Source organism: Argiope bruennichi, chromosome X1 (assembly GCF_947563725.1).
Source record: "Argiope bruennichi chromosome X1, qqArgBrue1.1, whole genome shotgun sequence".
In the NCBI taxonomy this organism is placed as follows: domain Eukaryota; kingdom Metazoa; phylum Arthropoda; class Arachnida; order Araneae; family Araneidae; genus Argiope; species Argiope bruennichi.
Genome location: NC_079162.1, coordinates 104,757,559 through 104,781,983, shown reverse-complemented (window position 1 = coordinate 104,781,983; position 24,425 = coordinate 104,757,559). Strand labels below are relative to the sequence as shown.

The following is a 24,425-nucleotide window of genomic DNA, read 5'->3' as shown; positions in this document are numbered from 1 at the left end:
TCAGTACGAAATTAAGCACTACCATAAATGTATTTACTTTATCGAAATATTATACAATCTCAATGTACTTTGAACCTTTCAATTCTGAATATATTATAGCTGTTACTGAAATACAGGGTGTTCATTAATTATTGTCGGGGTTTCCGTACCTCATAACTTTCGAATAAAAAATATTACGCAAAAACCGATTACGTATTCGTAAATTACAACTCAAAGAATTTTATTAATGATATTAAAGTGTAAAGTAAATGCGCTAAGATCGCATTGTTGTCAAGTAAAATTCTTTGAGTTGTAATTTACGAATACATAATCGTCTTCAGCTGAATGCCTACAAGGTGCAAATTGTGCAAGCTTTACACTTTAATATCATTAATAAAATTCTTTGAGTTGTAATTTACGAATACGTAATCGGTTTTTGCGTTATATTTTTTATTCGAAAGTTATGAGGTACGGAAACCCCGACAATAATTAATGAACACCCTGTACATCATTCTTGTCAGAAAGTAATAACTAACTTTCACCACCTCCCTGATGGCGATCATAGAACAATTGCGCAATAGTCAACAACTTCGTATTTTTTTAAAAATAAAATATGATTAAACTTTTGTCAGTTCTAAAAGCAGCCGTTAAAAGTATGACTATTTGTTGTCTGAAATTAAATGATTATCTAAAAGAAGAAAATGGCAAAATACATTCAGTATCAAAATAGAAGGAATTGTGTCAACCGCCTGAACTTTTTTATATGTCCCCTGACGGTGAACGCAAGAGAAGGATAAAGATAGAGGTTATTGAGAGAGAGAAAGAAACTATCTTTGGGGTATTCACGGAAAGGGAGTAACGGGTAATTTAATCGCTAACTCATCATATGCATGCCTTGGCGGAGGAGGTGAGTATTTTCTGCCCCTACAGACTGCCTAGAAATTCTCACCTTGTCATTTCTAAGAAAAATGCAAAAATACTTAAGAATGCCAACACCTGAATTGCACATTTTTTACTTAAATACTCAAACTTTGGATTTATTTTTGAAATACTATGGAAACCATTACTTTCTTTTTGAGTAGTATGTAACTCTACCTTTCATTTATGTCTTATATTATTTTCTATATCAATACTTAATTTAATTGTTCCCATAATTTAAGCGTGTATTCTTGTAATCCTCAGCTGAGCAGAGAATAAAAGAAAAGTTTGAAGATGTGATGAGTAGAATTCTACTTATAAAAATGCCCTTACATACCATTAAAAGCAATTTAAAAAAAAAAAAAATATACATTCTATTTCAGAAAAAAAAAGGGGGGGGGGTATAGGAAGCTATTCCAATCAATGATACAGAAAATGTGGTTTTAATTATACCGGTAATTCCAGAAACTGTTTTTTCATTAAACTTCGATAAGTTAATATGATACTTAACTGTTAAAATTTAACTAACTTGATAAAATTTTAAAACATTACTATGATTGAAACAATGACTTCAAAATCGGTATATTTGAAGTGCTCTATCAAGTTGACAATTCATAAAAGTATCTAGATTAAAGAAAAGAAAGAAACAGTCAGTGCTTAAATTCTTTTAAGTGATATAATAAATATTTTTTTTTCTGACAAATTTTAATTTAGTGGATGGACTCTTTCATAGTGTATCTTTCTTATTCAGAACAGAAAACCTACTCGAAGAGTGATAGCCAGGGGCCCCCAACTTGATTAAGAACTAAAATAATGATCTGGAAGTATATATATTAATTTGTTTACATGTGGCTGGTTGAGCGTCTTCTGACGTCGTTAGGAAATTACGTCCTTAACAAAATTAAAGGCGATATAAAAGCAGCCACGTACTATAGTATCCAAATGGATTGTACTCCTGATATTTCCCAACAGAAACAAACGTCAATCATTATGAAGCATGTAGAGAAAAGATTAAGTATGAATGAGTCATTTATAAGGTTTATTAAAGTAAATGAACTGACTAGAGAAGAACTAGCAAAAACTATTCAAAGGATTAAATGAACTTTCTTGATTTAGATATTTTGAATTGTAGAGGGCAGGTAAACGACAACGGTAGCGACATGAAAGGGAAATATAAAAATGCACATTCTAGAATAATTGCTCTGAACCTTCATGTAAACTGTGTGCTTTTCTTATCACACTCTTTTAATCAACTAATTTGTGATACCGCTTCCAATAATATATACTGTAAAAATTTTTTTGAGATATTACAGCATCTGCAAAAAGATAGGAAATTCTACAAAAGTATTTATGAAATCCCTATGCGACATTCGTTGGGAAGGCAAAATAGTTTCGGTTAAAGCAATGTGTGCACAGTTTGAATAAACTTATAATACCCTAGAAAATTAATAAAGAATTATCTTCGTTCAAGTATGTGTTCAGAACGCTTAAATTTACTTGCTCTATTAAGTATCAAAAAAGAAAATGCAAAATATTATATCTTTTCCGAAGCAATTTATGTATTGACAAAAACAAAATCACGCATTAAATAAACATGCATTAGTACTATAAGTTCATGTTTGTAATTTTTTTATACTTTAAAAAAAATTAGGGCCCCAAATGGTTTCTTGCACCTATTCCCCTTTATAGAGAAGGGAGGCGCTGGTCAGTTGTTTTTTAATAACTTACGATTATAATTATGAATTTTTTTTATTTGGACAAAATCAACATATATTAAAAACACGTAATTAAGCATAACATAATTTTTTACAACTCTATACAAGAAAAATGGAATCTTTTGAGCTACTTTGGCTTAAACTGCTAAAAAATCCCCCCCCCTCTGGATTTTTAAGACCCATACAGTTTTCAATCATCTCTTTTTTTCCACGTTCTTTTAAAATGATTGATGGGTTAATTTTTTAGACAGACATCTGAGACGACTTAGAAAAAGAAATCTAAAACATATAAACAAATAACCTTTAGAAACAATTAATTCCGAAACTTTATCTACTTTGAAATACTAACTGTCATCTACGGCTCATATAAAGAAATATAATAGTAATAATATTAATAAGAAAACAGCCAAAATTAAATTTTCAAGATTTCTGAAAATTTCAATTAACGCAGTTCTTGTAATCTATATGTGATCCATATTTTCGACAAAAGCAAGGACAGCAAACTAAAATCCAGTATAAATAACACAATCACAAGATAAAAGCATAGTCTTCCGATAGGCGATGGCAATTATTTTGATATATATCTTCAGAACCACCGTGAATCTAACTTGCCGAATGGACAGGTAGTGTTATTTACTTCATGCAGAACGGACGAGATGCATCTTTTAAATATATTCGGCGTAAGCTTATTGACCTAACCGGCTGAACAAGGTGCCTACCTCACTGAGGGGTGAGCAGCTGGCAATTGATTGGTGGTCACGTGAGCCTGGCCAATGCGTACTTGCGTGACTGGGAGAAGGGCTTCATAAATCTATGCAGCCCCCTTACCCGAAAGGAGCGCCTGTAGCCAATGAAATTATGGCTTGAGAACTCCTTTTGCCTGTTTAGGGGGACCGAACACAAAATGCCGAATTCAAAGCTCAAAAACAATAGCCGCGTCGTTAAAAAAAATGTATTCCACAACAGAATGATGTTATCAGGAATTATAGAATAGTTTGCTTTTATCCAAAAGAAAATAAATAAAAGAATTTTATTAAATTCATTGTAAGGGCAATCAGCTGTTAAATTATATGATAATTTATTTACAATAGACGGAAAAACAGAGTACATGATAATTTAATATTCCCATTCGCCCAGGGAAAAAAATTGGGTATTAAAAGGAGTTGTATATTTTGTAGTAATGATAAAAAATAAAAAAGGCTGAGTTAAAAAATAATAAAGTATTCATTATCCAAATAAAAAAAAATTATTGGGAGAAATTTTTTTACTCATTTAAAATAAATATAAAAAAATAACAAATAAACATTTTGATCATTATTATTACAGAAATGTTAATGATGAAATAACATTTACCATATTTGCTTGTTGTTTTATACAAGCAATTATAAACAGTCGATACATTTTTAGATGTTTTCAATTTTAAAGTACGTCACAAAGATTGACAGCGAATGTCCTCATAAAATTATTAAATATAGTCCATATAGTTACGACCTGAAACAAATTAACAAAATTAATCAAATAAAGTTATAAAATTTTATTTTTAAATTAATTGGCGTTGCTGTTTTACCCTCCTCTGTATATGTTCACCCAGTAGCGGAGAAATATAAGTTGGTTTCAATTTATCAGCAAGCGGAGTAACAGATACAATTATTAAATTCTTATTTGAAAAAAAAAATGATTTGCCCATTACTAAACAAGTGATTTGAAAATTCACTTCTTTACAAATATAATAATTCTGCAATTACAGCGTTTTCGACAGCACACTCGTCTAACGGCAAGAAATTGAGTCGGAAAATTCTAATGTCCAGACAAGTGAACGCCCCCGGGGTTTCCGAAGGAACAAAGCCAGTCTTTTCAAACCCCCTTGGTAGAACCTTTGTCGTGATTTGTAAGGACCTATTTATCTTTTTCGGAGAATTAAGACCGGCAATTAATGAGAAAATAAATTACGGAATGAATCAAAGTGACAAGTTGTCCAAGCACCCTATGGCCTAAGGAAAAGTATAGGGTGATCGAGATAATCATTTCCGAAGCAGAGAAAAGTTTATTCGCTCTACGAGTTAAATTAATGATTGGATTTCAGTTAAACAAATCGCACAGTCACTGCAGTTTTACTCTTGCCTGCGATATTTATTGGGAAATTTATAATTGTTTCGGAATTCAGATGAGAATTCTTGAAACGCAGGCAATGGAAAAATTTATAGCGTTTGAAAATGGTAACGAATTAGATAAAAGTATTAGCAGCACAACGAAGAACAATTATCGGTTAAAAATTAGCTGAGAGATACGAATTGAATTAAACCGATTGGAATTAATTACTTCTGGACTGATGGTCTTTAGAATGGAGATATATATTTTTGTATGCATTTCTTTCCGATTAAAGTATTTCAAAGTTTGAGTATCAGATTAAATGAGAAAATCTCACAGATATTTTGGTTAATGTTAAAAGACTTTTATTTGAATACTCAAGAAAACTCAAGCGCCATTAAAAGTTATAGCTACTAGGTTAGAAAGCTACCAAGATTTAAATGAGCAATTTTAATTTCAATATCCCTTATCTCATAAATAAGTCAACTATATGGATAAAAAAATGCATCTTATTTTTAAACAAAAATAATGTCTGGCACCCATTAAGGCATATGCTTATATAAAAATTCAACACTTAAATAAATTAATCGTTTTTCATTAAATTTTAATTTATATAAAAATCAACAGCTTACTTCCATATAAAAATCAAATAGACTCTGGCGTTGTCTATATTTTTGATTGGACACCTAGAATCTGGACAATTTATTCAAAAATTTAATAGAATTTAAACAATATATAATTATCAAAAACCGCTGGCAAATATTGTTAAAAAATTTACCAAAGTTTTCCAAATTTTTCAGTACAGAGTTAAAAAAAAATCAATCAAGCATGTATATATAATAAATTCAATTTATTGGAGTTATTAAAATGAAATTTTTTTTATAACGCTTAATTTTTGAACACAAAAACACTTCTATTTTAACAAATGAGTCAGGCATTTTTTCATTTCACTCAATCCTCAGTAAATTTGCTGAACAATCAAACATTAGGAGAATTCCCATTCTTAATACATAAAAGCTGTGACTGTGTTTCAAACCTTGTGTTCCTGTTACGAAAATTTTTCCATGATCCTCGCCCTTTGGCGTTCAAGATTACAAGCACTCTTTTATCGATAATAGGAATAACTGAAGACTTCAAATGAAAGATCTTAAATTCATTCTTCAAAAGAATGAATTTAAGATGGACTTAAACAATTAGATTTCTTAAATCAACATCTTTAATAATGAATTTACATACCAATATCTCTACACCTTTAAAGATTTTAAACTTCTACAACCAACAAAAATTTAACATATATCAATAAAAAAAGTTTTAAAATTAAAGATTTTATTTTTGCTACTTGGTCTAAGCAAAAAAAAAAAAAACACATTTAAAAAGAACTGGCTAAAAATATACCTATATTTTCTAATGTCAAGTGTTTGATGACTGTTAACGAATGAATCAGAGTTAAATAACAATACTTATTTATGTGCTAATTTTCCTCCCTCTGAATATGGAGAGGCGAATAATTGAAGGCTTAAGTTCTTTTTCTAAGGGTCTTCAGCATTTAAGTATAGTTACTGAAAAATTATTTTGAACTGAGGACTCAATAAAACTTTACCAAGAAAGCTTATTCTTAAACTCCCAAAACAGGAAGCTATCATCCACTGTAAAAAAGCTCATTCCTCCCCCATACTATTGTATATCATATTCAAAAATGAAAGAAATAACCAATTTTTTTTTGATAACTGGAAAGGAAATATATTTTTGACAACTTTAATGAAATGAACAAGCAACACGAACGAATGAAGAATATTTATACGTGTTATGTAATAGATATATATAAGTGCAATAAAACATGGTAAAATACACGCACACACACACACACACACAAAACAAACATATATATATTCTCAGACAATTAAGAAAAGAAATCTCATTTTCTCTACCTACAATTTATGTTTGGAAATCGCATCTTGCCATGTATTAAGATAAAAGAAAATAACTGACAAAAGATAGGAATTATTTATTTTTGCATAGAAATTTATATCTTGAATCAAATATCGATATAACCTGACACTGCAGAATATAAAAATGAATATCTATAGAGCTCTGAAATAAGATGTCGCCGGATTTATTATTCTACGTTCATCTTTTATTTATATAATCGAGACTATCAAAGAAGGCAAAGGGTGAAATAATGTTAAAATGCAAAATATAAATGTATAATCAATGTATAATAAATGCTGGTTATAAAACATGCTAGGTGAAAGCGAATACTCTTACAAGCATATTGTGGGGGAAATTTCAAAATTATTACAAAAATTAAGCTTTAAAACAAAATCAAACAAAACTATTGTACACATAACATTCATCTTTACAAACGCATCCTATTAACCTTCAATTAACCACTAAAAAACAGGAAAAATGACTGATTTCTGTAAAGAAACTTCACCTATAAGTTAAGGCTTCGAAAAAGGAGAATATTGAATTTTCAAACTGGAAATATTAGCTGAATTTTATCTTTCATCAAAAATTAATAAAATACCGAATACTGAAAAGAAAGCAGTAACAAATTATTATTAGAGAAATAATTTATCGCTCTCGCATATATAAAGCATCTTTGAAGACAATATCGATCTGAAATCTTTGAATTCAAAAGTAACAAAAGACTATTTAATTTTAAAGAATGCTCATCGAAACATATCAATTCATTCTATCAAACAAATCAACATTAAAGAAGGACTGAAGAATCATTTATCCAATCTCATATTGCGAATAACTCATAACAAAGACGAGGAATGATCCATTTAGTGTAATAATGCAAAATATCACAGTTGAAGTGCTCCACAATAAGGCAGGCACAAGGCTATGTTTTAATTTCAACTTCTGAAATGAACTAAATACTTAAAGCGTATTATAAACACAAAATCACTCTTTCAACTCCATTTTGAAGCTGATGATTAGTTTTCAATGAAGTACGAAAGCAACTCTGAACAAACTAGACTCCAACAATTTTCCTTAAGTGAAGTGAATTTAATTAAGTCACTTAAGTGCGAAATCGCTCCTAGATTAAACCTAATCTCTAAAAGTGGACATTAGGAATAAGTTGGCTAACATTAAGGCAATAAAACTTCTGCTCAAGCACATTCCTAATGGCTTAAATAACTTTGTCTGACCTGCGATTTCATAGTCAAATAAACACATTTAGCTGTAGAAATAGCTTTCTAAAGTTTACAGACTTGAAACATTTTTCACTAAATGGGGTTTCTTGTCAATTAAAGAGTTTGGAAATATCACTTAACGAAGTGACAAGAAGAAGTTAAAGGAAATGAAAATGTGATGTGAAAGACAAATAGAATCCCATCTTTAGGCACAAACTTTTTTTAATATTCTGATATCGAAATATTTGTTAAGCCTAAATCTAGAGTAATTTATATTTCATTTTCCAGTACGCATTCAATTCGTGAAGACATCATGGTTTTGTGAATGTGAAAAAATGGTAAAACCAAGAATAATAGAAATTTAGATCTCTTAAAAAAAGACAACTGTATCCTGGAGTTAGTGGAAAATTAGCATGCACGAAAGTATTTTTAGCATTAGTAACCATTAAATATTAAACCCAAAATGTACCCTAACATAAATGTCAAACTCTATCATATATTAGTAAAATGCTAACAGCAATTAAAATTCAAATCAAATCCTTCTTTTTAATGATGACAAATGCGACCTTCCTTAAAAAGAATAGAAGACAAGCAAAATTAGTTTCATGCATATATATGGAAAAGAAAATTTTACTATAACTATCAATTAATGACTTCATTAATGAAATTATGAATTTTTTTCTACATATTGAAATTGTTTTTTAATTAATTTCTTGCTTTGAAATTGAATAACTCCCATTAATTTAGACAACTACTGAAAACGAAAGTGGATGACCCACTACCTCAACATCTGAATTTCTGCGTCACACTAACACAAACCAAATCTATTCGCATTAAATAACACTTATTCATGCTCATTCACATGATGGACCTTTAGAAAAATACAGACATTATTTCATGATCTTCTGACTACAAAACCGAATCATCTCCAATAAGATACATAGGAAGTTTTAGCTGACTATCCAAATAATTGAAAGGGGAGGGAAAAAAAAATTTCCCTCCAAAATTAAAAGAGTCTTAATCGAAAGTTTTTTTTAAACAGAAAAAAAAAGCAAAACAAACAATAAAAAGATTTAAAAATACAACCAAACCACACTAAAGCTACCTTATAACTCATCAATTAAAAAGCGAGGTCCGTAACATATAAATAAAAGAAGGAAATAAAAATGCATGTAAAAACCAGCGAGCAGAATTAGGCGCAGAATCGAGAACAGAAAAATACTTCCATCGCTTCAGCTTGGGTTTTTAATGGTTTCTAACCTAGAAAGTTCCGAAAAATAAGAAGAGGGTGAGTCAATCTTTCCAGCTAGTAAAGTGTTTTTGATAATGAACTATCCAGTTGCAAATAAAAGTCTACGTTTCATAGGTTCGGAAGAGAAATAAATGGCGGAAGGAACGCTTCATGCTACATAGATCTCGAGTCCCTTATTTTACTCCCTGCATGCTTGGGAGGATGGAGATTAAAACACAGGATGATGCGCTCATCGATGTTCAAGGGGTCTTCCACAAAACTACGAAGAACCCTTTTAGCAGTGAATAGAAGTAGGAATCTTCTGTACTAATAAGATAGATGAAATTGCTTTAAACTGATGATTTTTAAAAGGAATTCTGTATTTGAAGTCAAGCAACTAAAGACAAGGTTAAGTTTTGAGGTCAAAATAATACATTAATTCAATGCTAATTTTTCTACTAATCTGGCAGAAATAGAATTTTAATGTAGCTAATCTAATAGCATATATGTGTTTAATAATTTTAAATCGACATAATTATTTATGTTAGTTATTTTTCTCCTGTAAATAACTACATTAGAAATAAAAAAATTAATTTTACACTGAACTTTGACGAATATCAAGAAACGCCAGAGAATGACACTAGAAATGGTTTTAAGATCGATTAATTAATTTGTTTTCAACAAAGTGGTAGTAAGATTTCAGCTTCGAGATCAGCGGAAGACAAGTCCAAGATCCAATTCTACCTTAAATCCGCCGTGCATGTGGGTTTAGTATAAGGTTCAAGCTGCATTTGAAAGTCAAACATTTTCACGTTGTCTTGGAGTTTAAATTTGAACAGCGGGTGCATCTGAGGTGTCATTTTTCTCATCTGAACACGATTTAAAACTATATTATTCTTCTCAAAATAGTTCTAGTAAAATAGAATTTTTTTAAAAGTAAAATAACTTTTTTTACTTACATAATGAAATGGAGCTACAACGTTCAATCTCTTCAGCACTCTGCAACAAATCTTTCAGTTCATAAAGTTTTTTTTTTTATTATTATTTATTTATTTATTTATTTATTTATTTTTTGAATAAACTGTCAACGAACAATAAAAAAGCCGTCTGAAACCAATTTCAAATTCTTACATGATAATATTAAAGTCCGTTCATTTTTAATCCATCTTATTACACCATGCAAAGAATAAAAAGCTTAATAAATTAAGCCATAAATACTAATCCAAAGTACTAAATATTATAATTAGATTCAATATATAAAATCATTTAACCATTAATCAAATTCTGAACAAAAATGTGTTTATAAGAATATCCCCTCATCCTCAACTATTCTGCGTCGATTTCAGAAATCACAATGCTCCCTTAGCAACGTTTGGAACATGACCTAGAAATAAGTCTCGCACTTGGAAAAACTCTTTCAATAATTGAGAACAACAGAAGAGATAACATTTATATCTCGAGCAGATAGTAAAACGGGAGATTATTTTTCGGGTTTAAAAATATTTTTCCAGTTTCTTTCAAAGCGCAGAGCCATTCAAATTAATTTTTTTCTCTTCTTTTTTAACGTACTGAAAATATGAAGTGGGTAGATTGTTCCATTTGAAGCATAGGCTCTGACTCGCAACGAAAGTGAATGAATAAAAAAAGGCATAGGATTATTTAATAGGACAATAACATACAACGCGGATGAGGAAGAATCATATATTTTGCGCTTCAGAGGAGCCTTAAACAATTTGTAATAATAAGTAGCATCTGAGGGAAAAAATGAACCGACTTATTTATTAAAACATGCGAAATTACATCAATCTTCTTTATGCATATCGTTAATCTTTATTCATTCATCAGATTCACTAGCAATGGAAATGTTAGTACCTGGATGAAGAATAGTTTATATTTCTTAATATGCAGTCTAAACCAAGTCTTAAACTACTACTTCCATTCACGATCGAAAATTTGCATAAGAATAGGAGTAAGCAAAGTATCATAAATTAAATAATGAATGATGAAATAATAAATATAACGTTTTAATTTATGGATGTTTTTTTTTATATATATATACAATGAACTGTCTGAAATCAGGCTACTTTTGCTTATTTATATTCTTGATGAGTTGGATTCGATAAAAGTATTCTCTATCTTTGATTTCTGGGCATAAAAATAATTTAAATAATCTTTTTGGGTCTCAAAATCAAAAGTTAAAAAAGATCTGAATGACTGAAGATAAATTAAATGCGCATTTCATGTTGTGTGAAAAAGAGCGCTGTACAAATAAAATGAAAATCTTAAGTTTATTTTTCTTGCATTAGCATCTAATATCCCTAAGTTACTTTTTTACTTTTGTTAGCCTGGGAAGGGCAAACAAGAATGAAATTTTAAATACCAACTTGTTTCTGCCATACTCTGTTTGGCAAAGTGAACAAATTGGAAAGAGCAATACAACTTTGAAAGGAAGTTGGAAGTTTTCCACAGAAGTCTTACGTGGTATGAATTGTATTTCAGATATAAGATGGTATCATAAAAACCTATTATGTTTCAAATTAGGGTTTGACGGTTTTCAAACCCGGTATTAAAAAACCGGTTTTTTAAATTAAATTTGTCACATTTGAAAACCGTTTTTTAAATTAAGAAAACCGGTTTTCCAGAAAGCCTAAATGTTTCTCTTCAAATAAACAAAGAAATATTTTGAACTTTATCTGCTGGGACAGATTCATCTAACAGCTGAAGGCTTAAGGCGACGAGATGCCAATTTATTAACAGGTGGAGGTATATTTGAATTTCTGTTAAATGAACTAAAAAATTTAAACATTGAAATAAGTTTGAAATTATTATAAGCTTTAGAAGAAAGAATTCAAGAAAGAAGACAAGTAGAATTAGCAGCTCTTTTGCTGTATTTGCAAAATCCACAAAACATTTCTGGTTCAGCGAAGAAATCTAGTGTACTTTCTTTAGCTTCAAAATCCGAAATTATTAAGTTACCTGGAAAGATCTTGAATATTCTCTTGTCTTGAATATTTTCAAATTCTTAAGTGAAAACCGATTCTGATGAAGAGCAAATCTAAGAAACTACTCATCAGAGTAATGCTTTATTTTAAAAGAAGCCATGGACAAATCAACTCATAAGTTTCTTGAAGACTCTGAAGAAAAACTTACAAATCCAAAGATACTGAAAGCTGAATTTTCATTATTTGAGGAAACGAATAAAAGAAAAAACTTAGATTTGTTATTTCGTGCCATGAAAACTATAAAACCAAGCTCAGTAGCTAGTGAACGAGTATTTTAAATTTCAGACAATATCGTGTCCAAAATAGGAACAAGACTTAGCCACCGTTCAGTGGATACTTTCTTTTTTAAAATCCTATTTTCTTAGAAGATATTAAAATTAGTGAAAATAATACAAATATTATTTAAAGTTTTTATTGAGTTTTCGTTATTTTGTGTAAGTATTATGTATATGTAATCCTTAATTATTTTATATTTTGACTTTGATATCGTTTTTGTTCTTTTATATAAATGAAATAAAATATTTTTCCATATCCAATTTTTTTTTGACAAAAATTCGAAAACCGGCTAAAACCGGTTTTTTGGAAATACTGAATTCGAAAACCGGTTTTTGTATAAACCCTAATTCAAATACAATAGGAGTTCAAAAAATTCAAGTGAAATCTTAATCAACTGACATTTAAAAAACGAATTAACATATAAAAGCGCAAAAAGTATACAACAGAAAAAGTAATATATATTATATATCATAAAATGAAATCTCTCTATATATATAAATACATAAGTAAATATTAGCAAGAGTCATGTAGTAGTGACATAATGAAAGACAATTCATATCAACCAATATAAAGTTATGGCTTCTAGACAGTTTAAAACTTTTTAATAGCAAAACAATAAACATAAATTGTTGAGTACAACTGAATGAAAAACATTAGTATACAATTTATTTCGATTTGTAATACAAATCTTCATTAAGTATAATAAATTTAAAATGATATAAATGTGCGCAAAATGAAGTATTCAGTCATCAAAAAACAAACAAAAATATCATAGTGAGAAAAAAATTAAAGCGACATACTTACAAAATAATAGTAATTGATAAAATCAATAAAACTTATATTATTAATGCAAATTAATTGTGTGAATTAAATGTATTCCATATACGACAAAATATTTTTTTCTTCTTAAATTTGATATTCTTTAAAATATAAATACGTCTTTTTCTTCTCAAATTACCGCTATTTTCTAATTTAATTTTTTTTATTTCGAAATACTTTCGCATAGAATTGTAGATATAAAGGTAATTAAATACGAGCAATTAAACGGTGTTTTGATAACTGCGATGTTCAGTATTGCGTAATGTACAGTTAATTTTGAAATAACTCGTATAAGTAAAATTCAGACTTTTCGTTTACCATGAAAAAAAAAAAAAAAAAATACTGTCATCAAACAGAAACAAAAATGTAAAACAGATTTAAAATAAAGTGGGAAAAAAAATCTAGACAGTACAACAGCAATGAAGTTAGTTGAATCCTCAATGAAAATTAAATTTCAGCGAAATCATAATATTATAAACAGCTTGCAAAGGTTGTGTGCCTTAAAGAAAATAAATGCCACAGATTTTGCTTGCCAAGAAAAATAAATAGCCGTTATCAAATTTTAATCCTATCTTTTACAGGAAAAAAAAAATTAAAAAATAAAGGTCAAAAAATTTAAGCGAAAATATACAGTAGATTTTCAGAATAAAAAGACAAACAAACATCTCTTGGCGAAGGCAAATGCAAAATCATTTAAATCATCAGTTCCAATCAAATCTTAGCAAAATTGTAAAATTAAAATTAATTTGTAACGGTTGTGGCGCATTACCTGAAAATCGCGCATTAAAATAACTTCAAAAAGTAAATGCCAGATATTTCGTTTACGAAGAGAAAAAATAACGACCAGCAAATTTAAACGAAAATATAAAGTAGATTTTTTTTTTTATTTAAAAAAAAAATCTATCTCTTGGAGGGAGAAGAAAAGCTATTTGAATCATCTTTCTTTGTATCAGGTGACGGCCGGGCATTGCTTCATCAGTATGCATTCCTCGACACCGGATCTCGGAAGATAAAGGAAGCGGGGGAAATGGAAGGATTTTCATTGCAGGGTGTCGGGAGGGGAAGGAAAGGGGTGTCAGGGGGGTGGCGAGAATTTACGTCGTGGGGGGAGGCGCGCCATGAGTTATGGGGTGCGTTTCGCAGTGGTAATGGGTGCTTCGATTAATCAATACCAGGGAGCAATTAACGTGCAAATGCAGAGAGAATAGGCGTTAGGAGCCCTTTGGATCCTGAGGCATGGAAATTCTGTGTGGGTGGCCTCGAATGCCCGAAATCCGTGGCATAACACCTTAATAAAGCGTGAAGCGAAGAGAATACATTCCTGAAACTCTACGGCCCAGGAATCCTATTCGCCTGAAACATTTATTAAACGCACCAGACTCGGGAGAGTTTGATGTGTAGAGCACGTTTGCAACAATTTGAGGAGTTTGCATCCACTACGGCTTATGCAAAACAAACCGATTTGTAATTGTTTCTCTGAGACTTACATTTAAGGAGACGTGAATAGATAAAAATGTACCGAAATTTAAAATCAAAAGTTATGCACGCATGGAATAAAAGACAAATAGCAATTTGTTATCACGAAGTAAAACGGTGACATAGGAAGAAATATGAGCTCGGGCAAATGAAAGTATGATAAATGATCGGTAGTAAATTTCAAAATAATTAAGCATCCAATATATCCTTCAAACCAGCCAGCTAATCAAACTTTAGCAATTTATCGAAATTTTCATTAAGGTAACCAACAAAGAACCTTACAAATTACATTTCGTATCGCAAGTAAAGAACAATTAGAAAACTACAATCTTTAAACAAAATTGTGTATGAAATTAAACATGGCAAGATTATTCATTATAAGTTTTCAAAACCAACGGTTAAGTGCATACTAATCTATTTAGAAGTCAGTTTGAACTTATCTGTAATAATTTAAAAAGGATGAAGATATTACACGTTAAATTTCATTTGTTAATTGCGTTTCAAAGTAATAAAAACTAAATTTTACTTGACTTGAATTGTAATTTAGAGTTTGAAGCAGATTTAATTTTTTACACGGAAGTGGTCAATAGAATCCAACGGAATGTTGGTAATGTTGATATTCTATATAAAGAAAATTATCACGCAGATAAATTACAATTAGGTGGCAAAATTTCATCTCAAAACATTGGGTGTTTCTCATTTGGAGTGGATATCATAATCTTAAATAGTAAATGTTATGCACATGAGATTGTAAAAAGATAGTTAAAGCATAATTAATCAGAGTTTAAGGCAGAGTTTAGGAGAATTATCTATGCAATTACTCCAGAACCATCGTCACATTTCATAAGGAAACACAAAGTATAGAAACATTTTAATAAACCTTTAAATATGAGGATGGAAAGTATCATTTCTATTTTAAGAAATGTATTGATTTTTAGACATGGAAGAAAAATCTCAATTACATTCCCTCGAACATGAGGAACTCTAATTTTTATCATTTTATACGAAGACTCATTCTTTTTTTCTCTCAATAAAAAGTAGAGATAAAACAAGAAAATTTGATCTAAAAACCCATCTTCCAAGTTCCCAGTGAGGGCAATCCTATTAGATCGGCACGTTTCCAGCAAAGGGCTGGAAATGGAAAGTTGTGGGACTTATCTCTGAAGCTGATCAAAGTGGGGACATTGTCGAATCGTCTGTCATTGGCGCGCGTCGAGTACACGAGATAGACACTGCACAGAAGCGGGCATATGGTGGTTTTCATTTCCTGGCTTTGGTAATTAAATAAATTGAGCGCATTTCGCCCGCTACCAGCTCTTGGCCCAGATTACGTCCAAGTTTTGATATAGTGTTATAGAGATCTGGCAACGGAAAAGCGGAGGAAAGTTTAGGCGATAAACGCGCCAAGTTTAAGCGGGGTAAATGAAGTTAGCGCCAAATAAAGAGGTAAAGAACCTTCTAATGGGAAATTAAACATTGTCCTGGATCCCCCCACCCTCGTTACAGCACCCCAGCAACTTCCTTCAGCTAGTTCATTAAGATTATTATTTTAATGATAAATGGCCTCTGTTTGTTGGTGGTTGTTCGTGTTATATATTACACACTAATTACGAAAGAATTTTTCGATATTTTATCACATTATTAGATATTTGTATGTTTTAGCGGAATAGAAAGATGTTATCGGAATAACTGCCGTTCTCGTCTTAGCAATTCAGTCGCGTAATTCAATGAAGGTTTTCTGTTTTGTTTTCGCCTGAAATGATTTATTGCATGCTTCTCTGCGGTCTGCGCAACTGAAATAAAACTGGAATAGAATTTCATGCGAAGACGCTTTAAATGGAGAAACGCTAACAAAAGGCCGCATGCTTTCCAGTGCTTCACAAATTCAACAAAAGAAATTGATAAATAACCCTTACAACAAAAAGAAAAACTATTATGCAGATAACACATTTTCACATTCAAGGAGCTGATTTCTCACAATGGAATAAATAAATGACTGCTAGATTCGAAAAACAAAAACAGTAAAAAACTATGTAAGAGGACACCATATCAAATTTTCATATTAGAAAGTTCAAAAACCCAACATTTTTCTTGTCATTTTTTAAATCAAGAAGGGAATTCCTATAATGTGCGTATTTGTTTAGATTTAACCCAATAAGAGAAATACTTTTTAAAAAATGAATTTTAAAGAGGTCATATTTTTATTTAATATAATAAGTAACTATAGTAAATCATTATTCATGTACTATCCAAATATAAAATAAAAGCTTCTAAATTATTGTGAATGTACAAATAAATTTATGTTAGAAAAAGAAGACAACATTAAACGACATAAAAAAAAGAGCAGTAATGCATCCCCCCACTTCTATAAGTGACTAAACTATAAGCGGACTTCTTTGTTCACTTTCAGTTAAAGAAAATTCTAGATCAATAAGATGATAAAAAATAAGATGTTAAATAAATTTATAGATACTAAAACTTATTGGTGACGATTTTTCATATAAATTCAACGAAAAATTTAGATTTCTAATGAATACAGTGACCACAATCATTAATAATCTGCATGCAGTGACAAATTATCATTTCATTGTTTGATCTAGATAATCTGTCACCACTCTCAAAATAAAGTAAGGTGGCAAGTCTGTAAAACTTACTAGGAACAAAATCAATTTATCAAATGTTGAAGTTAAATGTAGCATGTTCTGTTACTACTAAGACGATCTCCATCCAAACGAACATTCGAACTCAAAGTACCCGAAAACTAGAGAACTTCGCAACAAGCAAATACTATTCGTGAAATTCAATTAAAACTTTCTCAGAGGTAAGGATTAGAAGATGGCGAATCGATTTCAGGTTCTCCAGCAAATCAGGGAAGTGCGACAACTTTTGCAATTAAGGGAGTGCCCGAAAACTGGATTTGTAGGTAAAGCAATTAATCTAAGCAATTAAAGTTTCGTTTTCTGGGGTCTCCCTGTCTTTTCAGATGCACCTGTCGTGTCACGGGGAGATAGCACCATCTGAAATCAGGCAACTGCTGACTCTACAAATCAGAAGCCGACAGCAAAGTGACGTCAGTTCCGGAGGCCATTAGCTTGGAGTATTGAGCCTGTCGCCTTTGTAAAACCGCAAGGGAGAGCGAAAGTGAAACCTATTTGGCCACAGCTGCTCACGCCATTAAGGCCTAAGCCCATTCAATAACACACGAGGAGAGCTAAAATAAGCAGCGTTTTAATATGTCGAACTGTAAATCTCTTCGTTCTGGGTGGCGCCAGCAACACTTCGGATGCTGTGGCTTCGAAACGACCTGCTTCAGATTTACTGGGACATGATAGAATGGGATATGATAGACGTGGGGTAAACCAAGCACACAAGGGAGGCGAAAAGCAATTTCAATTTAAAATCTCTGACATCAAAAAACAATCGGAATTGACACTCGTGAAATTTATGACCCGCCGTTCAGGAAGCGGTGTGTAAATTAGTGTAAGATGAATTATTGTAACTAAGAAAAAGCGGTTCCCGATTTTATAAAAGAGGTTGATTCTGTTTTCTCTCAAACAAAGCTGAGTGTAAAGAAATAAAAATATTTTCATTTTCATATTAAGCTGGTTCTTCCACATTAAGGGGAAAAAGTCAATATGCCGAGAGTAAAAAGTTTTGTACTCAGCTATTAAAGGGAGAAATAAAAATATTCCTTTTTTTTTTTTTTTTTTGCTATTTCTTAATTTTTTAAAATAAAATATAAGGTTATAATTGTTATGATTCTCATGAACTACGTTTAATCCTTTGACGGAAAAAATTATTTAACCACCTAATCCTTTGACGGAAAAAATTATTTTACCACCTAATCCTTTGACGGAAAAAATATTTTACCCCCTAATTAGATGAAACATCCTATTTGTGACATATATTGTTATTTCTGTTGACATAGGAATATTTTGATTTAACTGCATATTTAAATACCAAAAATTCTGTAATTCAAAGCACGTGTCATTATATGTGAGATAGTTTATATGAAATAAATAATTAACCCTACGACCAGCAGATGCAATATTCTCAATTTATCTAAAGTATGAAATTAAAATTTAATTAAGGTATGATCCTGCAACCATGTAAAGCAGGTTAATTCAATTTAGTTATGGAAAAAATAATAGCATAATAAAAATGTTAATAATTAACAATAATAAAACTGTTCCGTTTTAAATAATAAAACGAAAAAAATCATTGTGATATTTGAAAAGGTAAGTTTCCTCCAAAATTTATTCAAGAAAACCTTCTGCCTTTTCGTCTAAGGCCGAAAAATAACCTTTTGTACCTAGAAAGAAATAAATTTTTACACTGACGTAAACAGGCTCAAGCGTCAGCTTAAGAATCTTTTAGAAGAAGTAAAGAAAAGAAGCTCATTATAGTTTAAGAAAGAGAGAAGCAAAAAACGAAAACATTTTCTTAGCTACGTCACGAATTTTAGTACAGAATAATCCGTTCTCTCATTTATCCTTTGGTGTAAACTTTCATTTTTTCGCATCTTTAACAACAGCTGTAGCTCTAATATTTTAACACATTCACGTGTTTCCCTGCAGGTCGTAAATCAGTGCACGTGCAGTCTGCTATGAATGACAATTGAGATTTTTTTTTTTTTTGAGGGAAAACGAAAAATGTTCCGTACAGTGTAAACGCATTTTTAGAAGGAAAAGAGTTCTTTTTAACCTAAGTTGTTATTTTAACATCATCAAAACTGGAGATATATTTTTAAAAGCAAATACAACTGGGTGTAAGAATTCCGTTGTATTTAAATGATGCTAGATGTTTATTCAAAAAATGAGATTGCTCTATTGTAGAAAACGCCCAATTCTTCTTGGCCACAGTAAATGAAAACAGATTTCAAATAAATTGTCCTTAAGACACCTCCACAAAGAGATAACATTTAAATAGTGATTTTTGTGTAAGCCATTTTTATGAATAAAGAAGTAATTCGTAATGTAAATAAATTCTAACAGCATTTCATGCATTCATTTCTTGCTTTCCACACCTTTTTCTCAAAAAATCAAATTTATAATTAGGTTGTTAATATTCAGTTTTCTTTTCTACCTTTTCACTAAAAAAAATACATGAATAAAACAGAAAAATTTATAAGCGCATTCGTTTATGCATCGAGAAGAAGAAAAAAATAATTTATCGTTTTTTCTGTTAATCAAACAATATTTTAGATCGTTCTATTTCAGTAACGCTATAATAATATATTTTCTGCATTTTGATCGAAAAGTATTCAATCAAAATTACCTTAAGTATCATAATGAAGTTCGTTCAGAAATAAAAATAAAGTTTGATCCAATTTTAACATATATGAACCACAAGATTAATCAAATAAAAAAAAATCCTTCGAAAAACCCAATCTTCCTATCTTTGAATCACTGTTATAAATAGGATTATTATATGTGGAGTCACATTTGTATCAGTAAATCAATACAATAAAAAAAAAGACTTTCATTCAAATTACAAGCCCTAATCATAACCTATTCCATCTTTATTAATAATCTTTCCACATTTTCTTCCGAAAAACCAATTTGTAAGCTCTAAAGTTCCAATGCATAGCACTGGACACGAATCTAAAACACCGCCAGAAAGACATAAATCGGATCTCATAACCCTGAAACAGAGACTGAGAAAAATATCACCCAGTTCTCCGAAGTCTACTCCAAAAGCGAAATTTAGTTGAAAACAGCGCCGTCGCAAAGATTCAGAGACCACCTCGTTACAATAATTCTTCTCCAGCAACTTCTTTTTTAACTTGGAAAAGAATTCAGACAAGGGGTAATCAAACGGAAAGGGGTTTTAGTGCATGTGTGACCCCGGATCGGCAACCGGAATGAATACGCTTAAAGAACTGCCTCAAGAAGATTTAGGAACTCGGTGGACATTTTTCATTCCCTGCTGTTTTTTAGTGAGAGAAATTTACTGAGTGGCGATTCGATGCGGCTTAGAAAGCTCTCGAGTCTTGAATATTAAACTCTTAACTTTTTGTTTTTCTCGCCATTTTACACGATGGCGCCTAGATTAGCAATAAGATACACCTTTGATGAATAGACTATTTATAAAACGTGATGGGTTTGGTGAAGGATTAACAGTAACTTTTCGCCCTGTCCTTCCGCATACAAAAAAGCTTCGCATTTCAGAGGCAGAATACAAAAATAAAAATTTAGCCGAGTAAAGAGTGTTGTTTTTGTTACTTACTTTTGTAATAAAACCAAAATGACGTTTGCTAGCTTTCAGATTTTGCTCTTTTATATCTTAATAAATTACACAATGCAGTGAGAGGAATTTTTAATAAGTGTACTAATTAATACTAATTTTTAATTAGTGTGTTAATAAGTAGGAACTTTATTGTCACTGTGTGTTAATAAAGTATTATATGTACAGTATGTTAATAAATAAGGATTTTATTGTAGCATATCTATTTAGAATATGTAATATTAAAAGTAAAATAAGACAGACAGAAAGAAAGAGATTTTTTTTTAAAACAAAGAATATGTGGGGAGCGAGCAAAAGTAAAGTATAGACTTATTTGATTTATTTAATGCCTGCAATTTAAAACAGAGAAAAATAATTGGAATTCAAGAGAAAATAGCATCCTGGAATTGAGAATTATTCACCAAAAATGTATACATAAAAATTTTATTCGTAACTTAAATTAATAAAATGATTCCCATAATTTTGAACTAAAAACGACCAAATTACAGAATTTTCTCCCCAATATATTACGCATATCCTTGTTTAAAGCTTATAAAAAGATGCATATAATTTGATCTTTTGCTTTTGTTATTAGCCACTTTGCTTCTAAAACTATGGAGAAATTTTCCATATGCAGTTGCTCATAACTCTCAAAATTAAGAAAAGATTCAAAAGATATTGTTAGATCTCTAAAAATATCCGAAAAAGGTATATAATATAAAAAAGTATAATAGAAAAAAAAGCGAAATGAGATTCAAATAGAAATTTAAGTGGAAGAAACCACTAAATGTATTCAAAATAGCTTATCATCAGGAATCCCCGAGAAAATTACATATCAAATAACTTCTCCGGAGCATACATTATAATGATCTCAATTCCAAAATGCACTTTTCTAACCAGTTACTAATTTTCATTATTTGCTAATCAGCTTCAGAGCTTTATAATCAAATTAAATAATTAGATGAATATCGAATACTATCATTCACAAGGAAAGATTTTTTAAACATCCACTCTCATATTAATTACAGGTATATTAATTTTAGTACACACCAAATGGTCTCAAGAATTCTGTATGTGAAGGATGAAAGAAATTGTATTAAAAAAAGAATGTATTACGAAACAAGGATAAACATATTAAAAGAGGGCGACTACAACCACTAATAGTATCTGGATCCAATTAAATATTGAAAGGTTAAAAGAATTATTTTCCATACGCTGATAATTTTTTTCAAGCGGATGTCCTAGGAGCTCATTTTTGTTCAACCTTGCTGAAAAACAATAGAGTAAGTACCCGTTCTAAATTTTCAACTGTCGTATTATCTTAATCAAAGATATTGTCCGCTGATTCAAAATGCGGAAGGAAAACTACGCTCTGATTATTTAATAGCTCAATGAAATTAATTGAATAATTGCCAGTTAAAATACAATACTTAAGAAGCATTGTGAGCTTTTTCCCTCCAACAGGGATTAGGCGACGCACGAGGGAAATGCGAAGTTAAATATTGTACCGCCCCCTGGAGGCTTAAGATGTCTCTAACGTTAATTACTAAAGCTCCAGTTGGGAATAATAAATTCTAATAATTTCAATATTCTGCCGCCATAGCAACAGAGCTCAGCGAGAAGGATTGGAACTTAAGGGGATGTATACATGATATCTCATTTTACAATGCAAAGCGGCAAACACTTTTATCTCAAACGCATCTTTCTCTGAATGTGCCGGTTAATATTGAAGAATAGTAATACTTTTAAAAAAATGAATCAGTCGCATATAAATTTAAAAAGCAATAAAAATGTATAATTTAAATGTAGTAAGCCATAATTAATCAGGTTTAAAAGAGTAAGAGAGAGTTCCTTTTCTAATATTTTCTCGATTGATAAACACAACAAATATTGCGTTATTAAAACTGGAAATAACATAAGATTTATTAAGCCATAGCATGCATAAATGCTATTAATTATATAAAAATTTAAAACTCTTTGTAAGTAAATTCTTAAAAATGCTTATAATGAAAAATAGAATACAACAGGTGAAAATAAAAAATAAGTTAATCACAAATAAAATATTTTGTTCAAAAAGCAAATGCTTTTACAGCACTGGATGATATTTTGATAAAGAATTGTTCTTTTTGCAAACAATATAATCAAATATGACAGCACGTTTAAACAAACTTATTCGTTCCTTTGTCTTTATTTTTGTTTACATTATTTTCTCCTAAGACGTTTATGAGAATACTTCCATGAATACTATTTCAGTTCCAAACCTTTATATTATAATTCCTGAATTCTGTTGGTTATATAATCATATGTTTGTTATATTTCTGGTTAATGTTTTTAACATATTTAATTATATAGATTCAAGTAATGATTTAAAACTGTTTATCAATATCGAAATCATTACATTTTATTTGTCTTGGAATATTAAATGTTTTAATAGCAAAAATATTAGGAATACGAAACTATATCTAAAGTCTTCACAAAATTAAAAAAATTCCAAATAAATAAATAAAAAAAAGGATCTGGAAATTCAATTTGAGAGCTTCATAATAATTAATTCTTTGACAAATGCCTTGACTTCAACGTTTTAGAGAGCCAATAATATTATTTATACAAGATATTTTTACAAGCAACTACTACATGACAAAATGTAAAATTGACAGATTTAATCTAATATTTATAAGCCGAACGAATCGATTTTCTCATAAAACACCATTTAATAGTAATCAACAAGACGCTTTGCAAATCCATAAATTCGTAATCCTTTGTGAAAATATTTTAAATTTTTGGATTGTAAGATTATAGTTTACTATGAAAGATAACACTTAAAATACGCATATATGCATCACTCACATTTTTGAATATCAAAATTTACAAAGCTTTGATTTAAAAAAAAAACATTTCCTCATTATTTTAATATATATCTCGTTATCAATGTGTTCTATGTTTAGCTTCTGAAGAAATGGTTTTGTCAAAGAAATACTAAGGATAATGAGAACTATTTTTAAAATAATATTTCTTATTAGACAAAATTAATAATTTTTCTATATTCCTTACACTATTTTGTATAAAATTGCTTAACTAACATTTAAACGTAAAAAAAATGTAGACTTCATGGCAACTTGTTCCCAAAGCGAAGTAGCTGGCGCCCTGGTGCGGTTCTTTGTAGAAGCATGGAAGGTCCCCTGGCAAGCATGCTGCTTCGGAAAAGCGCCCAGTGTATTAAGCTTCTCAGAGCATCGCAGTGGGCATCTAAAATAATTACACAACCGGCAGAGGAGGCTGCCGCTTTCAAATTCTTCGTTAATTACTCTTTGCACTCAGAGGAACGAAATTCATTAGGCAAAGTCATTTTCCAGCCTTCCCATTCATCCCTCTCCGACTCTATCTGGATTTCATTAGAAACAATCTAATATTTCCCCTCCCCGCTATCCCTCCCTAAGAATTATGCGAGACATTCCTTAAGGGAAGATTATTAAATATTTTTTCAAAGAAACAATCATTGCAGAAAGAAGAGCATCCGAAATGGGTAGTAATTGTTGATACTTTAGGGACTTCA

At 30.4% G+C, this 24,425-nt stretch overlaps 1 long non-coding RNA gene across 1 annotated transcript in view; it reads right to left on the bottom strand.

Moving 5' to 3' along the window:
* Positions 1–24,425, bottom strand: part of LOC129958312 (uncharacterized) — an 86,279-nt gene that overhangs the window by 35,872 nt on the left and 25,982 nt on the right. The gene's annotated exons all lie outside the window — the stretch shown is intronic.